Source organism: Phyllobates terribilis, unplaced genomic scaffold, assembly GCF_046119375.1.
Source record: "Phyllobates terribilis strain yellow unplaced genomic scaffold, ASM4611937v1 Scaffold_1__5_contigs__length_1240528914, whole genome shotgun sequence".
In the NCBI taxonomy this organism is placed as follows: domain Eukaryota; kingdom Metazoa; phylum Chordata; class Amphibia; order Anura; family Dendrobatidae; genus Phyllobates; species Phyllobates terribilis.
This window is the reverse complement of record NW_027362761.1, coordinates 350,686,901-350,706,308: the sequence shown is the minus strand read 5'-3', so window position 1 is coordinate 350,706,308 and position 19,408 is coordinate 350,686,901. Positions and strand designations below refer to the sequence as shown.

General features: G+C 44.4%; 1 protein-coding gene and 1 long non-coding RNA gene across 4 annotated transcripts in view; both read right to left on the bottom strand.

Moving 5' to 3' along the window:
- The window catches only part of SCARB1 (scavenger receptor class B member 1), a 129,306-nt gene that overhangs the window by 77,324 nt on the left and 32,574 nt on the right, over positions 1 to 19,408 (bottom strand). The window lies entirely within an intron of this gene.
- LOC141260628 (uncharacterized) lies at positions 3,629 to 18,957 on the bottom strand. The gene is made up of 3 exons (XR_012319371.1): positions 18,766 to 18,957; positions 12,633 to 12,693; positions 3,629 to 4,016 (listed from the first exon to the last, which is right to left on the bottom strand). It is a non-coding gene; the product is annotated as an uncharacterized lncRNA (long non-coding RNA).

Below are 19,408 nucleotides of genomic sequence, written 5' to 3'. Positions count from 1 at the left end.
TGAAGACATTGAAGCTATGGACTGGCCCGCCTGTTCCCCAGACCTGAATCCGATTGAGCACATCTGGGACATCATGTCTCGCTCCATCCACCAACGTCATGTTGCACCACAGACTGTCCAGGAGTTGGCTGATGCTTTAGTCCAGGTCTGGGAGGAGATCCCACAGGAGACCATCTGCAACCTCATCAGTAGCATGCCCAGGCGTTGTAGGGAGGTCATACAGGCACGTGAAGGTCATACACAATACTGAGCCTCATTTTGACTTGTTTTAAGGACATTACATCAAAGTTGGATCAGCCTGTAGTGTGTTTTTCCACTTTAATTTTGGGGGTGACTCCAAATCCAGGCCTCCATTGGTTAATAAATTTGATTTCCATTGATTATTTTTGCGTGATTTTGTTGTCAGCACATTCAACTTTGTACAGAACAAAGTATTCAATGAGAATATTTCATTCATTCAGATCTAGGATGTGTTATTTGAGTGTTCCCTTTATTTTTTTGAGCAGTGTATAACAAAAATGCTCACCCGCTATGAACGCCGACCGATGGCCTGTCAGAGTTTGACAGCGGTATTTAACATGTTACCAGCCGCGGGTGGATTGCAAATCCACCCATGGCTGTTAGCTGATATGATCACTGTCATGTGCCTGAAAACATGTGGGTTCAGCGCCGGAGCCCGCATGGAGTTCAGGGACACGACAGACGACATCTACAGGTGCTTCTCACAAAAATTTAATTTTTGATATTTTAATTATTTCAGTTCAATACAAAAAGTGAAACTCATTATATAGAGTCATTACAAGGAGTGAGGGCGCTTTCACATTGCGTTCTGTGTCCCCGTAGGGTCATACGTCCAAAAAATTCCCAGCAAAACGGGGTCCGGACGTATGCTGTGAGGGGCCGTAGACCACAATGGTGACAGGCAGAGCAAACGTGTGCTCTGCCGTGCACTTTTTTGGGAGTGTACCCCCACAGGAGGCAGACACTCAGACGTATCGCTGTAATCGCACTGACTCGAAGAATAAAGTAGTCTGATCACTTATACAGTACCACACGAACGGCGTAAAAAATAAACTTTAGGGCTAGGCTTGGCTTGTGTTGAGGTTGGGATTTTTTCAGTAGTAAAGAAAAAAAAAAAAAACAATATGGCGACTAATGTTAAGCACAAGTGCTCGCTACTTGAGTTTGCATCGGGTATGCACAGAGTATAGCGGGTGCTCGACTGACATGCTTGAGTCTCCGCCCCATATGTTTTGCAGCTATTATACAGACCAAAAAAAAAAACCTAGCGGGGATTGCCTACCATGCACGAGCGATCCCCGCAAGTTTTTTGGGGCGTCTAATAACAGTGAAACATGTGGGCAGGAACTCGAGCATGTCACTTGGTGCATACCCGAGTACCAGATGCAAACTCAAGTAGCGAGCACTTGAGCTCAAGACTAATGACAACTTTTTGAATATGACCACCTAATGTTATCAAATTCTGTGTTGTACCTCTGGGTTCAAAACGTTCACTATACCCCTTGATAAAATCCTTGAGGGGTGTAGTTTCCAAAATGAGGTCACTTGTGGGGGGTTTCTACTGTTTAGGCACATCAGGGGCTCCCCAAACAACATGGCATCAGCTAATTATTCAAGCAAATTTTACATTCAAAAAGTCAAATGGCACACCTTCCCTTCCGAACCCTGCCGTGTGCTTAAACAGAGATTTTCCCCCACATATGGGGTATCTGTATGTTCAGGAGGAACTGCACAACAAATTTTGGGGCTCATTTTTTAATGATACCCTTGCGAAAATAAAAAAATTGGGGTCTAAAGTAAGATTTTTGTGAGGGGGGGGTTCATTTTTTTCTTCCACATTCCAAAAATTCCAGTGAAGCACCTGAAGGGTTGATAAACTTGAATGTGGTTTTGAGCACCTTGAGGGGTGCAGTTTTTAGAATGGTGTCACTTGGGTATTTTCTGTCATAAAGGCCCCTCAGTCACTTTAAACGTGATGTGCTCCCTAAGAAAAGGGTTTTGTAAAAATGAGAAATCGCTGGTCAATTTTTAACCCTTATAGCTCCCTAACAACAACAAAAAAAATATGGCTCCAAAATTGTGCCGATGTAAAGTAGACCTGTGGGAAATGTTATTTATTAACTATTTTGTGTGACATCTCTCTAATTTGAGAGCATGGAAATTCAAAGTTTGAAAATTGCGAAATTTTCGCCAAATTTTCATGTGTTTTTTTTGTTCCCCCCCCCCCCCCCACACACAAATAAACGCAAGTGATATCGAAGAAATTTTACCACAATCATGAAGTACAATATGTCACAAAAAAACAGTCTCAGAATCAGGGGGATCCGTTGAAGCGTTCCAGAGTTATCTCAAAGTGACAGTGGTCAGAATTGAAAAAATTGGCCTGGTCGTTAACGTGTAAACCACCCTCGGTGGTAAAGGGGTTAATAGATTTGTCCAAACCAAGCCTAAAAGCAGTCTTGCTGCCACTACATTCAATTCCAGTTGGGTGTGAAGTTCACCTCATGAAAGAATTCTATGACAACATGAAACAGCTGTTGAGGTTCCTGAACAATGACCAACATTTATGGCCCCTCTGTGGTGACTTAACGGTAGTTGCTCTTTTATTTTGTCTCCAAGGAGTATACACAAAGTACTGTGTGAGAGTCATGCAAGATAATATCAATACAATAAAAGACTGGCCTCTCCGACGTTCACTTTAGCCAGGGAGTATAAGGCGGTGTGCCCACGATGTGTTTAAGCGTTTCCACAGCACAAAAATGCTGCAGAAACGCATGGTAGAAGGCCTGCCATGTTCCCCAATGATAATCCGCATGTGCTGTGTACATGCTGCGGAAATTTCCGCTGCGGATTATCATTGTGGAAAAAAAAGCAGCACCACCAATTATTTTGCGGAAGCGCTGCATTTTCGCTGCCATTGAATCGCTTAGATTCCAGATCACTGCATATGTAGATGCGAAATCCAAGCATTTCAATGTGCGGATGGTACCCAGGTGTGGAGAAGAGGAGACTCTCCTCCGGACCCGGGTACCATAGTACCTGTAAGTTAAAAAAAATAAATATTATATTATATTTACCCCTGCTGCGCTGCGCTTTTCCTCCCTTGCCGGCAGCTCGCGGTGGACTGAAGGACCTGCGCTGACGTCATAGTCATGTGACGGCAGGTCCTTCAGCGTAGTGTACCGCGAGCTGCTGGCAAGCCAGGACGGTGCGAAGCAAGACTGTGGGGACCATCGGAAGGTAAGTATAGATTTTTTTTTTTTTTTTTTTTAAACATTCTTTAAGGTCATGCTGTTTGCATGGATTTATATAGTGTGACCAAGTTGTCAAGCACTTTCCAAGTGATGCTAAAATCGCTTGGAAAGCGCTTGTCAACCCGCATGCGGAAATGCATGTGAAGAACGCTTCACTTCCGCTTGTCCCTGGCAGGAAAAACCCATGTACAATCTGCATGCGTTTTTTTCTGCCAGGGAGATGCAGAAACGCTCAGGAAAAAATCCTGAGCATTTCTGCGTCATGGGCACATAGCCTAAGTGTCCTGCATCCAGCACTTGTTGCCCCACATAAGATTTTGTTACCATCATTGCATATCAAGTTGGGCCCAATGAAGAATTCTTTTGCATCTTTATCCATTGCCTTTTACAAAGTTCAAGTATCTCTGATAAATTTCCAAGGTTGAGTGAAGCAAAAAATAAAGGAAGGAGGAGTCTTTATTGGACGTCAGATTCGAAAGCTTCAAGTTTCTCCGTTTGTTGCAGGGCAAGAAATGGGCTGCATGGGTAGCATTTGCATTAGTGGTAACTAATTTTTTGGTAAACTTAAGAGCAGATAACCATGAAGAGTTGGTGGAAAATCTCCTCAAAAACATAAGGACCTTTGCTTCTTTTCTCGGACCTTGGCTGTAACACGTCATTCAAGATTCATTTCTTACATTCGCATCTAGACCCTCGCAGTGAGCGACGAGCATGGTGAGATATTTCACCAACATATTAAGACTATGGAGAAAACAAAGGAAAATGGAATCAATCAATCAATGCTTGCAAATTACTGTTCGAGAAGACAATTGTACTCCTGCATTGGATCATCTCTTACAAGAGACAAGAAAAAAAAAAAAAAAGTTATTGAACGAGGACCAAATTTTGTAGTGCAATTTCTATAACTGTTTAGGCATGTTTTAGTTATTTGAATGGTTGCCAAGTTTCCTCTAAATATCAGAAAATTGGAACAAAGTATTCTGCATCTTTACATTTGCAAAAATAATGAGGTTTCAAATTAATGAAACTTTTATGTCTTAATTATGTGTAGCAGTAAAAGGTAAAATGACAAACAAGAGCCAAATAAAAATTGTTACTGTTCGATTTGAATTCAGGACGCAAGTAAAAAATGACTCATTGCATAACTGAACCTGACAACTTTTGAATATATGTTGAACAGTGTAAACTATACATTATATTCACGTACCCTTGTGCTTCATTCATTGACTGAACATCAAATCTGACCCAGTAACAAGGGTGGATAAAGTTCTTGCACCAAGTACTATGACATATGGTAAGCTTACTTCTAAAAGAAGCAGAGCTTATAATAAAATAACCTTGCTTCTACAAGCCAATCACTCACGCTTCCAATATGGAGAGCGAGGGGATTTTTTATTACTCCACACAGTGCACAATATCTCCATTTACGTTTTCACAACCAAATGCTCCAGGAATAATACAAATTGGAGGAAGAAGGTGGGGGTGGGGGTGGGAAGACAAGACAACATCTTACACCGCACACGTGAATGCAGGGTGAACAAATGTCTAACGCTCAGGCACGTGAAATTAGATGTGCTCCCGAGTGGGTCCAGAGTTTATCTACAGTTGCTGTCACACTAAACTGCAGGCAGAGTTGTAAGCAGGTAACAGAATGACATCTGACCACTATTATGTACAGGTCTGCTGGTGGAGGCAACATAATCCCTTCCAAGTGTCTCCTTTGTGAGAGAAGTACCAAAATCTCTCAGTAACTCACCGGTAAAAACAAACATGTTGTAGGCCTTGTAAATAGTTTGCAACAGCTGCCTGGAAAATAGCCCACACTAAACCAAAGTTCTGGCCAATTTTCACCCATAACTACTAGCTTATCCCAGTAAGTAACTTATGACTTTCCAATGTAACGGGATTTTTCGGAGACCATGACAGCACCACCAGAGGGGATAAGCCCACCAAGGACAGGAAACCTAGAGGCTTCAAAAGGGACGGCCCTCTCTTCTCGCCTCAGTTTGGATTACAGAGCATCGAGAGGACCACCAGGTTAGTAAACCTAGCAAAACATGAAACCAACATTTCTATAAGTCACCAACTTAAGAGTGAAAATTAATAAACAAGGAGCGATCCCACCAATGTGAAGGGAGGGAATATAAGGGTGCTGTTATGGTCTCCGAAAAAACCCGCTACCAGTAAGTAACTTATGACTTTATCAGCCGACCATGACAGCACCACAAAAGAATTACAGAGAAGAAGTTTAGGGAAGGACTACAGCTTGGAGCACCCTTCTCCCGAAAGGGAGATCAGACGAAACACCCAAATCCAGTCTATAGGGCCTATAGAGAGTAGATGGAGAAGACCAGGTAGCAGCCTTACATATGTCTATCGAGACACCCGTCTTCTCCGCCCAGGAGGTCGCCACGGCCCGGGTCGAGTGAGCCTTCAACTTGTGGCATTTCCTCACCACTGGCTGTATAAGCTAGGGAAATAGCCTCCCTGATCCATCTAGCTATGGTGGACTTTGTGACCTTAGAGCCTTTCCTAACACCTCGGTAGGATATAAATAACGAACTGACCTTTCTAAATTCTTAAGTTGACCAAGAGGTACTCAATTACACATCTTGTTACGTCTAGCTTATGAAACTCTTCTTCTTTCCAGTTACCCGGATTAGGGCAGAAAGAGGGAAGGACTACTTCCTAGAGTCTGAAAACGGGCTGCTACTTTAGAAGGATAAGCGGGATCAGGTTTAAGAATTATTCTATCATCCAGGATCTGAGTGAAGGGCAAGGCTGAAGACAGGGCATGAATATCACCAATTCTCCTAGCAGATGTTAAGCTATCAGAAGTGCAGTTTTAAAAAGGGAGAGGGACTTAAGAGTAGCTAACTATTGGTTCAAAGGGTGGACCAGTTAAGGCTTTAAGAACCAAATTTAGATCCCAGGGTACCAATTTGCTTTTGTCAATGGGCCTAAACCTAAAGGTGGCTTTAATGAAACGAGAAATCCAATAATTACTCGCCAGATCACAGCTATATAAAAGGCGCCTAAGGCGGACACCTGAACCTTCAGGATGCTAGTGGCTAGCCATAACGCAAGACCTTTTTGCAGAAATTCTAGAATTTTACTTATTGGAGCCTCCTCACCGACTCGAACCAGAAAAAGATAAAAACTTCAAAAGGTCCTCACATAAATTCTGGTTGTAATAGGTTTATGGCTACGCATTAAGGTAGCTACTAGGCCTTGGGAGAACCCCTTTTTTCTTAATAGCTCCCCCTCAAGTTCCATTCCGTCAATTGGAGGCCAGACACTTGAGGATGGACTATTCGACCCTGGAAGAGGAGGTCCGGAACTTCTGGTAGAACTCAAGGATCTGACAGACATGCTCCTGAGGCATGAGAACCAGGTCCACCTGGGCCAAAAGGGTGCGACCAGCAGAACTCTCGCCTTGATCTTCCTGAACCATAGGAAGAAGGGTTAACGGAGGAAAGACATAGGTTAGGCTGAACCCCCAAGGTATTTGGAGAAATTCTACTGCCAGGGGTTTTACTTCGGGATTCAAGGAACATAAGAGCCAAGTTTTCCAATTTAACCTTGTAGCAAACAAGTCCACTACTGGAGGTCCCCATCTTCAGACAATTTGTGAGAAAATGCCCTGATTTAGTTCCCATTACCCTGAGACAGGGAGAGTGGCTTAAGTAGTCTGCCCTTGAACTTTTTCCCCTTTATATGAAGGGCTGTTTGGGAACGAAGATGGCATTCAGAGACCTGAAAGATGATCTGCCACTCTCAGATCTTGATAGTGTACCCCCTTGGTGGTTCACGTAAGCTACTGCGATTTTATTATTATTAGAGAAAACCTTTATGTCACGTTTTTGAAGAAAGACTAGAAAATAATTGATTGCCCTGTCTATCACTAGCAACTCTTTAGCGTTGGAGAGACTTTTCCGAATTAGACCATGACCCCCTCGGTTACCATATCTCCCAGGTGGGCCCCCCACCCACTGGAACTGGCATCGGTAGTAGTTATGGTTGTTCTAAAAAAAACCAGGGGACCCCTCTGGATAAGTTCACTTCATTATCCCACCACTGTTAGGATTCAACTGACCAGGGGGACAAGGAAAATCTCCCCTCCAAGCACTCCTTCAACATAACTTCATTATGCAGTACATCCCATTTTAAAACCCTGGAGTGATATTGTGCCCACAGAACCCCAGGAAGGCAAGATGTTAGGGTACCTAACAGGGACATCGCTTATCTAAGGGACATGACTGGGTCTGACACCGCCTTTCTCATTTGATCCCTGATCTTTAGTTTTTTGGCTTCAGGGAGGTAACATGTCTGAAAATCTGAATCCAGCATAACTCCTAAGAATAGCAGAACTTTTGTGGCCGTTAACCTAGATTTATTCAAATTGAGCACCCAGCCCAGATTCTCTAAGAGGGAAATCACTTTTTAGATGCGTACTACATTGAAGGGCCAAATTACCAACCATCAGGAAATCATCCAGATAAGGGATAATTAATAGGTCATGTTCTCTGACATGAGCCATTACTTCTGCCACAATTTTGGTAAATACCCAGGGGGTTATGGCTAAACCGAACGGCAGAGCCCTATGTTGAAAAAATGCTTGATGACCCCATCTATAACCATGGCCACTCTAAGAGATTTCTGGTAATCTGAATGGATGGGTACATGGTAATGGGCGTCTTTCAAATCCAAAACTACCATGTAACAATCTGGAAACAACTTTATTGCCGACGATAGATTCCATTTTGAAGGTGGGGGATTATCAGGAATTTTTTCAGTGCTTTTAAATTTATAATACACCTAAAAGAACTGTCCGGCTTAGAGACCAGAAAGAGGGGAGCAAAATCCCAACCCTCTTTCGGACGCCGGGACCCCCACCAGGACTGCATTATGTACAAGGTCCAGTACTTCTTCCTGAAGAGCGAACTGTTGTGATATAGAGGAACGGACTGGGGTCAAGATAAACCTTCCGCGAGGAACTGCTTGGAACTGGAATCTTAGACCCAAACCTATCAGATTAAGGATCCAGTTACTGTCTGAAATCTTTGTCCAGGCAGGAAAGAAGCCCGTCAGCCTCCCCCCTACCTGGGCTACGAGACATTGACTTGATTTCCGGGGCTCCCGAGCGGAAGAAGACATACCGAACAGAAGACGTACCGAACAGAAGACATACCGAACAGAAGACGTACCGAACAGAAGACGTACCGAACAGAAGACGTACCGAACAGAAGACGTACCGAACAGAAGACGTACCGAACAGAAGACGTACCGAACAGAAGACGTACCGAACAGAAGACGTACCGAACAGAAGACGTACCGAACAGAAGACGTACCGAACAGAAGACGTACCGAACAGAAGACGTACCGAACAGAAGACGTACCGAACAGAAGACGTACCGAACAGAAGACGTACCGAACAGAAGACGTACCGAACAGAAGACCTCTACCTTTTGGTCTTCCCATTTATCCTGGTCTTTCTGTGGCCTTTTAGGTACAAATCTTCTCCTGCAAAAAGACCGCTTATAGGCAGGCATGGACCGGCTAGGGAAACTTTTCTTCCTGTCGCTTGCTTTGTCTAGGATTTCATCCAGGACTGAACCGAAGATATGATCCCCTTCGCAAGGTATATCCAGGGTAGAACTAGACTCTGTGCTGTCACCTGGCTAACACTCGAGCCACAGAAACTTCGGGCTGCATTAGACATGGCTGCTGATCTAGCAGTTAACTTAACAGAGTCTGCGGAAGCATCCGCTAGGAAGGCTGCTGCACCCTGCATGAGTGGGATACTAAACAAGATCTTTCCTGGGTGTAGTGTTTTCTAAATGAGACTCCAGATGAACTAGCCATATCATCAAAGACCTAGCTGTACAAGTCGCAGCAATTGCCGGTTTTAAAGCCCCAGCGGTTGTCTCCCAGGTACCTTTGATGATATGGGGGCCCTTTTAAAGATCCTCTGGACAGAAAAGCGGATGTGTTTCTCAAAGGGGAGAGATGACTTTTTAGAAGCTTTAGTTATAGCTGCGTCTAGTTTGGGAGCCTTCTCCCAGGAGGAGGAGGCCGAGTCCTCAGAGGAGTACTTTTTTTTAAAGAATGGGGGGGGGGGGGGGGGGGAAGAACCCTTTTCCGGCTTTTGTCACTCTGTGGATTAGATCCTGAAGGGGGGGGGGGGGGTGTCGTGTCTCGACCGCTGAGATGTAGAAAGCGGCAGCCGCTGGATTTGCTGCTGGTCTTCTGAATCCATTAACAATAGAGACCTGAAGTAGCTGGGAAGCCTAGAGCAGCGATATCTGGACACTTAAATAAGAGCGTCTACTTCCTCTTTTTTTTTTTTTGCTATCGTTATCTGCTGGTTGGAGGGGAGATTGCAGCGCTCACCCGGCATCTGCATGCACGTGGTCCGGACTTCCTGTCTGGTCACATGACCACCCGACATCATTACATCCCACCCCCGGCCTAGTAAAAGACCGAAAGCATGTGGCGCTGCTCCAAATCAGCGCTTTCTCCCTCCATCAGCCTGCTCCAGACAGGGCCGCAGCGCCAGCGTTCACCTGCTGCTAGGGACGGCCCTACCCCGCCCGGGGCGCCGCTCCCTCCAGCGTCCTGCGCACATGTTTGGGGCTGCAAACCCTCAATGCTGTGCCCACCTTAAGTTGGGGCTGCCGTCCCCAGATTGGGGTAGTAGCTCCAGCCAGAAGAAGCGTGATGACTGAGGCTGCGCCCCTGACAGGGGCGCAGCTCCCACAGCCCAGGGCACAGGACTGTACGACAGCACGCTTCTTCCAGACTTCTTCACAGGTAAGCCTGTCAGAGGTTCCCTCCATCAAGGACAGGAAACCAAACAGAGGGGAGGAGAGAGAGAGGACCCCCACTTTAAGCCTGAAGGTTTCCTGTCCTTGGTGGGCAGATCCCCTCTCTCGTGGTTCTGTCATGGTCGACCGATAAATCCTGATTAGTTGTGGCAAATTCTCATCTTTCCATGTAAATATATCAGATACAAAATTGCAGCTTGATCATGCCATCATACTGCAGTCTGGATCCCAGCAGATATTCCCTTAGCAAAGTTATTCATCAGCCTATAAACCCTTCTCTTAAAAAAGTGTGAAGTTATGGCATAGGCAACGTTCACACGTTTGCCATTTTACATCAGTATCTGTAAGGCAAAAATCAGGAGGAAAAGTAAAATAGGAACAGGTGCAACACTTCTGCGTTTTTCACCCACTCCTTGTTTTGGCTTACAAATACGAATATAAAATATTGACCAAATACTTAAAGTATGAACGTGGCCCAAGTTAATAGTCTCCTTCCCTGAACTCTCCACAGGGGACCATCTTACAAGTTCAGTAGTCTTGCTCAGAATATTTTGATCCAGTACTTTTATTCATATTAAAACTGACTGCATATCTGTTAAAAACTGAGACTACTGATAGCAATCTAGGGCTCTGCAGACAGGTTGAATAAGGTACATTCTTACATGCTACATGATCCGGTGACAAACCATCACTCTTCTACACTATCCTAAACCTGCATTATGAATTCCCCAGAGTTCTCAATTGATTAAAACAGACCTCCCCTCAGCAAGCAATGAATACATGTGTAATATATAACTACCAATTAAAATGGAAGGGGAATACTCAAGCAAACTAATAGTCCTTTGCACCCTGAGCTGTCAGTGTCTGGATACATCCAGCGTAGTCAAGAAAACATTACCAAAATCTTTTATTGAAAATATAAAACGTGCAAAAGGATTTGAGGGAGGGAGTGTTATTCTATCCAGGCCAGTAAGTGTACGTTTTTCAAGAACAGATGTGTACTCAAACCACAGACTATTGATTTCATCCAGTTGCAAAATTTATGTAATGTTGCAACTTGGCATTAGATGGCTCTGGCATAGCAAGGTAATAGTTCAAGTCAGATTATGGAAGTTACTGAAATTCAGTTACAAAGACCAGAAGACATGAAACGCTGGTAAGATTTACTTAAAAATGTTTTCCCACATACACAAGTTGATTTAAAATTTAACAGATTTTTGAATAATAATTTCCACCATTGGATATGTTTAAATAAAATGTTCCTGTGGTGAGATAATCTTATAAATGTGCCCCTGCTGTGTACTGTGTAATGGCTGTGTCTGACCATGCAGGAACATGGGTCTGATCATGGAGTCCTGATTGTTGCCATGGGGACCTGATGTAGTCATAGTGGGACAAAGTGTATTAAAAAATAAATTTAAAAAAAAAAAAAAAAAAAAAAAAACTGTCCCACTAGTTAACCCCTTTAGTGAACACTGAAAAAAATAGACGAAGCAAAAAACGATGCTCTATTATCATACCGCTAAACAAAAAAAAAAAAAAAAAAAAGTGGAAAATGCGTTGAAAAATACGAATGTAGATAAATATGGTACCGCTGAAAAAGTCATCTCGTCCCGCAAAAAACGAGCCACCATTCAGTTCCATCAGCTGAAGAAAAAAAAAAAAAAGAAGGAGCATCTTTTAGTGTGCCAAACAAAAACCAGATATGAATCTGGTATCACAGTAATCGCACCGACCTGAAGAATAAAGTAGTCTAATCACTTATACCGCATGAGGACCAGAGTAAAAAATAAACGCTAGGGTTAGGATTTTTTCAAAAGCAAAGAGGAGAAAATAAAAATAAAAAAACAACACCACACACGGCGACACTGCGTCTAGTCTTGGGCGCAAGTGCTCACTACTTGAGTTAGCATCAGGTGCTCGAGTGACATGCTCGAGTCTCCGCCCCATGTGTTACGCAGCTGTTCTACAGCCCAAAAAAAAAACCTGGCAGGGATTGCCTGCCATGCACGAGCAATACCCACATGTGCTTTTATTTTTTGGGTGTCTAACCCTGAAACACGCGGGGTGGGGCCTCAAGCATGTCACTCGATACATGGTGCATACCAGAGTACCCGATGCAAACTCAAGTAGCGACCAATTGCACTCAAAGACTAATGACAACTTATTCAATATGATGACCTAATGTTATCAAACTCTGTGTCGTACCTCTGGGTTCAAGATGTTCACTAGACCCTTTGATGGGTCTAGTTTCCAAAATGGGGTCACTTGTGGGAGGTTTCCACTATTTAGGCACATCAGGGGCTCCCCAAATGCGACTTGGCGTCCGCTAATTATTCAATCAAATTTTACATTCAAAAAGTCAAATGGCGCTCCTTCCCTTCAGAGTCCTGCCGTGTGCCCAAACAGCAGTTTTCCCCCATATATGGGGCATCTGCGTGCTCAGGAGAAAATTATATAACAAATTTTGGGGTCCATTTTTTTTTCTGTTATCCTTACGAAAAAAAAAAAAAAACGGAATTAGTCTTACCGGTAATGATGTTTCCAGGAGTCCACATAACAGCACCATAGGAGGAAGAGTAATCCCATATCTGTGGAGGGACAGGAAGCACAAGAGGTTAAAAGCCCTCCTACCCCCAACCTCCTCAGTGATTTTCCAAGAACCACATTGGCTGGGTACAACAAAATTTTTATTTTTAGACTTGCTTAGACCTATGTTAGAATCACATACAGTAGCAATATAGGGAGGGAAATAAGGGTGCTTTCATGTGGAGTCCTGGAAACATCATTACCGGTAAGACTAATTCCGGTTTTCCAGTACATCCCCATGACAGCACCATAGGAGTATATCCAAGAACTCAGCTTAGGGTGGGATAACTGCATGAAGTACCTTCCTACCAAACGCAGATCTCTGCTGTGAGAGAACATCTAGCTTGTAGTGTTTGCAGAAAGTATGTCCTGACCATGTGGCTGCGGTACACATCAGTTCAATGGTAGCCCCTGCTCTAGTTGCCCATGAGGTGGAAATTGCTCTTGTGGAATGGGCTTTGATATCTTTCAGAAGGACAGCCTCCCCCTGAAACTATGCTAGATTAATCATGGATGTAACCCATCTAGCTAAGGATGGTTTTGAAGCCTTCCTGCCTCTATTTTTCCCCCAAACTGTATAAAAAGATTAGAGTCTAATCTCCAGTTCCGAGTGGCTTCCAAATAGGCCAACACTGCTCTGCGGACAAAGATGGTGGAACTCTTCCTCCCTCTGATTCCTAGGGTTTTCACAGAATGATAGAACCACCACTTCTTGGTTTAAGGTCATTGATGACACCACCTTCGGGGAGAAACTTGGATCCAGCTTCAGAATGATGCAATCATCCCGAATCTGCATACAAGGCTCGACAATAGATAGAGCCTGTATTTCACCCAACCGTTTAGCCGTGGTGATTGCCGCCAAGAAGACTGTTTTCAGAGTCCAGTTCTTTATTCCCAATTCATTAACTGGGCCAAAGGCAGGCTTACAAAAGGACTCTCAGGACAAGATTCAGATCCCACGGAGGGGAAGAAATTCTCTGGGTAGGCCCAAGTCTCTGGATTGCCTTGACAAACCTGATTATCCAGGGATGCGAGGACAATGATGTGTCGAAGAAAGCACCTAGTGCCGCAAATCTGCACCTTCAAGGTACTTGGTCTAAGACCTGCGTCAAATCCTGCCTGCAAGAAATCAAGGATCGCAGGGATGTCTGGCTGAGAGGTGTCTACTGTCCTGTGGAACTGACAAAAGGTCTTCCAGACTTTTTTTTTTTTTATATATGGCCTGAATTACAGGTTTTCTACTAGCCTGCATAGTCTGGATCACTCTGGCGGATAAGCCCTTATTCTTCAGGATCTCCCCTTCAGAAGCCAGGCTGAGAGCTGGAGTTGTTGAAGATTCCGATGCAACAGTGGACCTTGCGTCAGAAGATCCTCCTGAAATGGTAAAATGATTGGGTCTTCAAACGCTAGATGACGTAGAAGGGAGAACCAACTCCTACTTGGCCAGAACAGGACAATTGCTATGACTGGCACCCGATCTTCCTGAATCTTCCGCAGCCTTCTTGGAATTAGAGGGGCAGGTGGGAAGGCATATGTTAGGCCTTCTCCCCAATATTGTGAGAGCATCCACTGCCAGAGGATGATCTCCTGGGTCGAGAGAGAAGATGTTGTCTTTGTATTCGTTCTGGATGCAAAAAGGTCTAGGTGCGGCTGTCCCCATCTGCGAGTTAGTTGCTGGAACAGCTCTTCGTTCAGTTCCCATTCTGAAGCCTTCATCTGATGTCTGCTGAGATAATCTGCCTCCTGATTGTCGGATCCCCGAAAGTGAATTGCTGAAATGGAGCTCACTATTTTCTCTATCCCTAAGAATATCCTTTTGGTCAGGGACTGGACAACTGGATGTCTTGGTCCGCCCTGATGTCTGATGAATGAGACTGCCGTGATGTTGTCCGACAGGATTTTTACATGTCTCTTAAGACTGCCCGGCTTCTCTGTAGGGCTTCCCAGATCGCCTGTAGTTCCCAAAAATTTGATGATCGGGTCTGAATTTCTGTGGACCATGTTCCTTGGAGATAAGAATCTCCCACTCGAGCTCTCCATCCTGAGACTTGCGTCCGTGGTCACTAAAAGACAAGGTTCAAGGATCCACTGCACTCCCGTCTGTAGATTCTTCTGGTCGAGCCACCAGTGTAGAGAGTCCTGGGCGTCTCTGGACAAAGACATCCTCCTGTCTAGGTAATTCTGATGTCCGTCTGTCACTTCCAGGATGCATTTCTGTAGAGGCCTGGAATGGAACTGGCTCCATCTGACGCAGGTGATACATGACGTCATAATTCCCAAAATACTCATTGCCTTTCGGATTGAAGGCTTCTTCTCTCTTGAAAAGGAAAGAATCCTTTGTGGAATTCAGAGCATTTGGTCTTCCGGGAGATAAGACATTCGCCTTCGGGAGTCGAGCTGGACTCCCAGGAAGATGCGTGAAGTACTGGGGATAAGATTGGATTTTTCTTTGTTCACAATCAAACCCAGGTTGGTAAATGTCTGTAGGACAACTTCCAGCTGTTGCGTCATATCTAGAGGAGATCCTGCCACCACCAGGAAGTCATCCAAGTACGGAATGATGGTAATATCCCCGAGTCGGATATAGGCCACCACCTCTGCCATGATCTTCGTAAAGATTCTGGGAGCAGATGACAGGCCAAAGGGAAGACATTGGAACTGGTAGTGTAGAATCTGACTGCCTGATGGTAGTGCAAACCTCAGATATTGCTGACTTGAGGAATGTATTAGCAGGGGTTAGTATGCATCTGAGGTCCAGGGTGCACATTACCGCATCTGCATCTATTAGAGGAATGGCTGATCTTACTGATTCCATGCGGAATTTTTTGTAACGGACCCATCGGTTTAGAGGTTTCAAGTTTATTATTGTACTGAACTCCCCTGACTGTTTCTTTATTGAAAACAGTTAAGGAACACGAACATCAGAGCCATTACTCCGCTCTGGCACAATAACCCTCTGATGTAGCAGCTTCTCCATGTCTGCCCGTAGACTGGAAAGAGAGGTAGGGGAACCCTTTGTCAGGTGGAATTTTTGAGGGGGATATTGAAAAAAATTCTATCCTGTAACCCTGTGCTATAGTGGTTAGTATCCAGGGATTTTGAGTGACCCGATGCCAACTGTTTTTGAAAAACTTTAAATCACCCCCCACTCTGACATAGTCATTGTCATTTTGGACGGGAGCTAGTACTTCCTATCTTTGTTCCCCTTATTAAAACTCCAGCTTGAGGACCCACTTTTTTCTGAGTGTTATATTTACGGGAGGGGAAGGGTTTACGAAAGGGCTGCTCCTTTTTCTCCTCGGGGAAGCCCTTCTTTCTATCGGACGCTTTTTCTAGAATGTCATCTAGTACAGGTCCAAATACTCTGAGCCCTGAAAATGGAATAGATCACAGCTTGTTCTTAGAAGCTCCTATCTCCCGACCATGTTTTTAACCAAACAGCTCTACGGGCAGAGTTGGAAAGCACATTATTTCAGGCCGCAAATCTGACAGATTCCGCCGAAGCATCGGCCAAAAAATTTGTTGCCATCTTTAACAGGGGCAATGACTGAAGGAAAGTTTCCCTCGGGGTGTCATCCCGTAGGTGACTCATGGATCTGGCAATAGATGCAGCAGCAATATTAGATTTAATTATTGCCACCGAAGATTCCCAGGCTTTTTTCAAAAGTCCGTCCGCCTTTCTATCCATAGGATCTTTAAGTCCTGACGAGTCCTCAAAGGGGATAGAGGTTTTCTTGACCACTTTAGCCACTGGGACGTCAATTTTAGGAACAGTGTCCCACAGGTTGGTGTCCTCTGGGTCAAAAGATAGTCGGGCGCGGAAGTCTCGTGGTATAGAGAGTCTCTTCTCCTCATCTTCCCATTCCTCCAGTATCATGTCCTTCACATGAGCATTAACAGGAAAAACCATGGATCTCTGGGTTTTAAGACCACCAAACATCTCATCCTGAATGTTACTGCTCTTCTCCGTTTCCTCTACTTGCATCATGTTTCTGACAGCTCGTAGAAGAATATCCATACCATCTGAGTTGAACATATATCTTTTCCATTCCCCACCCTGAGGTAGACTGAGACTGAGGTCTCACGGTCAGTCGCCAGATGGGTCGATTTCACCCTCAGAAGATGGTGCTATATCTTCTCTGGGTCTTTTGGGTCCTTGTACTTCCTGGACTCCTGAACCTGGGGGCTGTAGAGACGTGATAGAAGCCTGAACTTCTTCTTTAATTATACTGCGCATCTCATTTAATAAAGCCCCGTGCTCCTCCTTTAGCATGGAGATTCTACATTCAGCACATAGATGCTTTGTATACGAGTCGGGAAGTTTGATGTTACAATCCAGGCACTTCTTGGATTTTACTGTGGCCTTTTTTCCCGTATCCTTTTTTTCAGAAGGATGTGGTAACTGCCCAGAGACATCCTATAAAATATATTGAGGGCCTGGTAAGCGCAAGCCCCATTAGCCTTATAAAAAGGGGTAATGGTACACTTACATGACTCTGGGGCGATCCAGGGTGGGTATCAGGGTGTGACACATCAGCCATTGTACTGCCAGGTGTGCCAAAGCTGTAAGCCTGCCTATGCTGCTCCCCAGCCCCCCCTCTTATACCTTACCTGGTCGTCCAGTCATTTTCTCCTGCTCCCTGGCGTCTGGTCTAACCGCGGTTTGAATTTCCCGCGCGACCGCCACCGGAAGTAGTCATCTCCGGACTTCCGGTTTCGACGCCGGGCGGTCCTGGAGCTGGGAGAAGCCGGACCCGCCCAGAGCAGGACACCGAGAGCCCCGGCAATGGGGGAAGAGGTACCCGGAGGCTCCAGCACACCGGAGGGCCGAGGGACTCCCGGCAGGGAGTGTCGGCCCAGGAGCCGCGGCCCCACCCCCCCCTCCGGGGTCCCTCAAAGTAAAAACCTTTTCTTCAGTGCTCCTGCACCAGCGCTCCTCCTGCACTCCCTGTCCTGTGTAGGGACAGGAAAAACACTGTGGAGGTTGGGTGTGGGAGGGCTTTTAACCTCTTGTGCTTCCTGTCCCTACACAGGATATGGGATTACTCTTTCTCCTATGGTACTGTCATGGGGACGTACTGGATAAAAAAATTTGGTTCCAAAATTGTGCTGATGTAAAGTAGACTTGTAGGAAATGTTATTTATTAACCATTTTGTGTGACATCTGACTTAAAGGGCATGGAAATTTAAATTTTGAAAACTGCAAAATTTTCGCCAAATTTCCGATTTTTTCACAAATAAACGCAAGTCATATCGAATAAATTTTGCCACTATCTTGAAATACAATAGGTCACGAAAAAAACAAAACAAACAGTCTCAGAATCAGTGGGATTCATTGAAGTGTTCCAGAGTTATTACCTCAAAGTAACACTGGTCAAAATTATAAAAATTGGTTTGGTCATTAACGTGCAAACCACCTTTGGGATTAAAGGGGTTAATTTAGTATGGAAACAGATTTTGACTTGCCTGTAGTAAATCACAAGAGAGTCTCCTGTGATGGTCTGTTCCCATGCGACATGAATGATGGACCTCAGTGTTTTAAAAAGACAAAGGAGCTGTCCGAGGATATTGGAATTGCTATTAGCAAACTAGACTTCAAAAAAGGGTATAAGGCCATCTCTAAAGACCTTAGTAACACTGTGCACTGTTGAAACTGGGGAACTAAGAAAGTTTGCCAAGCATGGAACAGTCAAGAACCTCCCTGGACATGGGGGAAATAGGAAAAAAGACGAGAGGTGTTCGAAGGTTGGTGCGAATTGCGGAAAAAACACCACGTCAAACATCCAAAGACCCGAAGGCCAACCTAGAACAGTCTGGGGTCATGGTTTCAACAAGCACCATACGCTGCACACTAAACCAAGCAGCGCTTTATGGGCTAAAGCCAAGGAAGAAACCATTGCTGAAGAAAAGACATAAAAAGGAACGACTGATCATTGCCAAAGAGTAACTTAAACCACAATCCTACTAGGAAAATGTTCTGTGGACAGATGGAACAAAAATAGAGCTTTTTGCCAATGCAAAGCAGTTTGTTTACAGATGGCGCAATGAAGCTTATAAGGAAAAGAACACCTTACCAAAAGATAAGCATGGTGGAGGATTCATAATGTTGTGGGGTTGCTTTGCTGCGTCTGGTACTGGAGGCCTAGAGAGTATCACAGGAATCATGAAATCAGAATTAGAGAGATTTTAGAGCAAAAGGTCCTACCCAGTGTAAGAATACTTGGTTTGTGTAGAAGATCATGGGTACTCTAGCAAGACAATGACCCAAAGCACACATCCAAAAGTACACAGGAATGGTTGAAAAAAATATAAAATGGACCGTTTTAAAATGGCCAGCAATGAGTCCCCAACCTCAATCCCATTGAAAATCTTTGGGGTGAGCTGAAATATGCCATTAAGGAAAAGAACCCTGCAAACATTCAAGAACTTGAACAAACTGCAAAGGAAGAGTGGGAGAAAATTCCTGATGAGAAGTGCAAAAAATCTTATAGATGGCTACATGAAACATTTGGAGGCGGTCAATGCCAAAATCGTGTGCAACCAAGTATTAGAGGTGCTTTTATTGCTGCACATGCTGTTTATTCTGTTTTTGTTTTGTTTTGAATGAAACATGGAAGTTGAAAAACTGTTTTACTGTGGACCACTAGTTAAAAAATCCTGAGGATATAACTTTGTACAATATTTTCAGACATGAATGGAAATGTACCAGTCTATGAA